Source organism: Myotis brandtii, unplaced genomic scaffold, assembly GCF_000412655.1.
Source record: "Myotis brandtii unplaced genomic scaffold, ASM41265v1 scaffold240, whole genome shotgun sequence".
NCBI lineage: Eukaryota > Metazoa > Chordata > Mammalia > Chiroptera > Vespertilionidae > Myotis > Myotis brandtii.
This window is the reverse complement of record NW_005359064.1, coordinates 3270189-3274559: the sequence shown is the minus strand read 5'-3', so window position 1 is coordinate 3274559 and position 4371 is coordinate 3270189. Positions and strand designations below refer to the sequence as shown.

General features: G+C 54.0%; 1 protein-coding gene across 1 annotated transcript in view; it reads right to left on the bottom strand.

Annotated features, from left to right (window-relative positions):
- Window positions 1-4371, bottom strand: part of IMPA2 (inositol(myo)-1(or 4)-monophosphatase 2) — a 28930-nt gene that overhangs the window by 20397 nt on the left and 4162 nt on the right. The window lies entirely within an intron of this gene.

The following is a 4371-nucleotide window of genomic DNA, read 5'->3' as shown; positions in this document are numbered from 1 at the left end:
AGTCCTGGATTGTGAGAGGGATGTCCGACTGCTGGTTTAGGCCCAATCCCTAACCGGCAGTCACACATCCCCCAAAGGGTCCCAGATTGGAGAGGGTGGGCTGAGGAACACTCCCCGCCACTGCATGAATTTCGTGCACTGGGCCTCTAGTCAATTATAAAAACAAACAAAACATATTTAAGAAGATTCCACACCCTAAAAATACACGAGGACCAAGTGCCAAAGCTTAAGTTGGGCACAAATTGACAAAGCAATAAGAAGATATTACTAAAGTCAAGTTGGGAATGGAAATGACTCACATGCAAAGGTTAATTCCCAGGGAACTGAGGAGGAATGTGGCATTTTTTTCTTTTTTGAAATTAAAGGTGATTTTAAGTGGAAAGCTGGTACCCATGAACGTTGGAGGAGAAATTGCTGGGGGAAGGAAGGGCCTTGCAGGACTGACACCTAACGTGCGTGTCAGAGGGCATGGCCTACAGCACAAAGGCCATTCATGCAGCACACCCATGAGGCTGCTGAGGACACAGGCCAACAGGTCTGTCAGCTCATTAGCAAGACGTGTTGGGATGCGGCTCTGGGGTCACCCAGCAGCTTGGTTGCAGCAGCACCCATAATGCTCCTGTTAGCACAGCGTTTGCTCTGCGCAGCATTTGACAGGAATAACTCAAACCGCCCTGACTAAGCCCTGAACTTGTTCGGTAGTTGGTTATTCATGCCCAAGAGTTCTCCTCCTCTTCCCCCAGATGCCCGAGTGAAAGGAGATGAAAGGTCACCGCCCTACCTGCTCGGTGCCTGAGGTCTGGGGCAGGGCCTCCTGGAAGCTAAGCGTGTCCACCCTTGAGACACTAAAAAATACCTCACTGGTATGTGGGGAGGGAGGTCAAGGTTTCATTTACTTAAACCTGATTGTCCTTGTGTGGGAAGCGAATGGGGACATCAACTGGGACACAGGGAAGTGAGAAAAGAAGATGTGAGACCTTCACAAGAGCACTGGGACAGCTACATAAAATCAGGGACACAAATAGGGAACAACAACGCACGTGACTAACTGTGAGGAGCTGAAGGGCCATCTCATGAGTCTATCTAAGGTACAAGGGGAAAACAGCAAACGGGATAAGGTTCAAAGTTAGGTGACAAATCGGAAGGATACTTTCTGCTGCAGATTTAACTTCTTTCCTTTCTTTCTTTCTCATGGTCCTAACTGATGGCCAAGCACATCTGGGGCTCTTCCTGGCTAGTATGTTCTCTGTGACAGGCCAGGCCACTGGGGAGCCACTTAATGTCCCTCGGCCTCATCTTCTCAGGCTAGGCCCTCCCCACCCCCAGCACCACGGCGGCTCTGTGCCCTGGACACGTGCACACAGCGCAAACCTCAGTGGGAACACGGGAGAAAGCAAGTGTCCAGCTGGCGGTGGCTGGGAACCTATTTTTTCCAAGTTCAGGACTGTGCTGGGCACACTGCAAGGCACAGGGGTCACCACGATGGACAGACCCCCATCCCACCAAGGGGAGTCCAGGGCAGGTGGCTGCCGATACTGAGCAGCCCAAGCTGCTGTCCTCCTCCCTTTGCCTGTGTCAACCCAGACAAAAGGGACAGAGATAGGTGCACATACATATGGTTCAGTGATGCTACTGAATATTTTCAAAGTTGCAAACCTTGGCTCTCACGCAAGGTTTAAGCATGCAGCAGGGCAGGCCTGGGTGGGGACTGGGTCTCAGCCTTGGCGCTGAGATCATTACCCCCGTACCCCCATGTGGCAGCATCAGTGCAGGAGCCACACACTGCACTAACCTTGGTGGGTCCTTCACTCCGAGGCGAGGCGTCCCGGGTGACTGCCAAAGCTGGTGGGGTACACTGCTCAGGGGAGATGGTGGGGTACACTGCTCAGGGGAGATGGTGGGGTACACTGCTCAGGGGAGATGGTGGGGTACACTGCTCAGGGGAGATGGTGGGGTACACTGCTCAGGGGAGATGGTGGGGTACACTGCTCAGGGGAGATGGTGGGGTACACTGCTCAGGGGAGATGGTGGGGTACACTGCTCAGGGGAGATGGTGGGGTACACTGCTCAGGGGAGATGGTGGGGTACACTGCTCAGGGGAGATGGTGGGGTACACTGCTCAGGGGAGATGGTGGGGTACACTGCTCAGGGGAGATGGTGGGGTACACTGCTCAGGGGAGATGGTGGGGTACACTGCTCAGGGGAGATGGTGGGGTACACTGCTCAGGGGAGATGGTGGGGTACACTGCTCAGGGGAGATGGTGGGGTACACTGCTCAGGGGAGATGGTGGGGTACACTGCTCAGGGGAGATGGTGGGGTACACTGCTCAGGGGAGATGGTGGGGTACACTGCTCAGGGGAGATGGTGGGGTACACTGCTCAGGGGAGATGGTGGGGTACACTGCTCAGGGGAGATGGTGGGGTACACTGCTCAGGGGAGATGGTGGGGTACACTGCTCAGGGGAGATGGTGGGGTACACTGCTCAGGGGAGATGGTGGGGTACACTGCTCAGGGGAGATGGTGGGGTACACTGCTCAGGGGAGATGGTGGGGTACACTGCTCAGGGGAGATGGTGGGGTACACTGCTCAGGGGAGATGGTGGGGTACACTGCTCAGGGGAGATGGTGGGGTACACTGCTCAGGGGAGATGGTGGGGTACACTGCTCAGGGGAGATGGTGGGGTACACTGCTCAGGGGAGATGGTGGGGTACACTGCTCAGGGGAGATGGTGGGGTACACTGCTCAGGGGAGATGGTGGGGTACACTGCTCAGGGGAGATGGTGGGGTACACTGCTCAGGGGAGATGGTGGGGTACACTGCTCAGGGGAGATGGTGGGGTACACTGCTCAGGGGAGATGGTGGGGTACACTGCTCAGGGGAGATGGTGGGGTACACTGCTCAGGGGAGATGGTGGGGTACACTGCTCAGGGGAGATGGTGGGGTACACTGCTCAGGGGAGATGGTGGGGTACACTGCTCAGGGGAGATGGTGGGGTACACTGCTCAGGGGAGATGGTGGGGTACACTGCTCAGGGGAGGTGGGGGGGGACACTGCTCAGGGGAGATGGTGAGGGACACTGCTCTGGGGAGATGGTGAGGGACACTGCTCGGGCAGATGCTTCCAAAGGGGCTTTGGTGCCTGGCGGTCCCCAGGTGACCGTGAGGCTGTGGAGCGGAGGTGGGAGAAGCGCGTTCACACATAGAATACGCTGACCTTTATTCGGTGACACAGCAATATTTAAATTTACCTTGTGAAAGGGATCCACACCCCATGCTGACACAACAGTGGATCCAAACCAAACCACTAGCAACTGCTGCCAGCACATCCAGTAGGGCATGCGGTTTCAGAACTTGGTTTGTCAGAGTGCTTAATCTGACTGAAAACAGCCGGAGCCCTGATGATGCCATTAGCCGAGTCTGCAGTGACCTCAGGGGCCTACCAGGACCCCACAGAGCCGACCCCGCCCTCACTGCCGTCGGAGCCAACTGCCAATCCCACTGCAATCTCAAGAAACAAAATAGTTCCTCATCCAGAACCAGCTGGCTGGTGCTTTTCTTCTCAAAGAATAAAAGCAAACTGTATAATCCTTTTGACATTGCCATTTAATTTAGATTTTAAAAAGTTAAAAAAATATAAACATTTTAGAGCTTGTAAAAATTTTAACAGATGTCAGGGATCTTGGCCTCACAGAGAATAAGGAAATACGGAATAACAAACACTCACACACAATGGTTGTCAACAAAAGGAAATAAACACCACCACTGGCAGAGAATTTTGAAGGGAGCTGGTGACCCTGCGATAACCTGACCAGTTAGGAGGAAACAACAGGGAAAAAGGAGGGAAGTTTGAACCCCAGCTTGTCCTTTCCTCCAATTCAGTGGTTCTCAACCTTCCTGATGCCGCGACCCTTTAATACAGTTCTTCATGTTGTGGTGACCCCCAATTTCATTGTTACAAATTGAACATAATGAAAGCATAGTGATTAATCACAAAAACAATATGTAATTATATATGTGTTTTCCGATGGTCTTAGGCGACCCCTGTGAAAGGGTCGTTCGACCCCCAAAGGGTCGCGACCCACAGGTTGAGAACCGTTGCTCCAATTGATCATGCGCTGGGGAAGGTCTACTGTGCCTCCCCCAGCCGGATGGCCGCTGGGGAGATGGCCTTCCATACCTCGGCCCGTAAGCACCTAGAAACGTGGAATCTGACGCCACAGTGATCTATATCCAGAAACCAAGCCCTGGCGTTCCGTTGTAGCGATTCTCCGTCAGAAAGGAAAGAGACCCCGCACTCAGGGCAGCGGTTTTCAGGCTGTTCTGCAGAACCTCGGGGGAGGCAGGGGCCTGTAGACCCTGGAGCCCAGGACC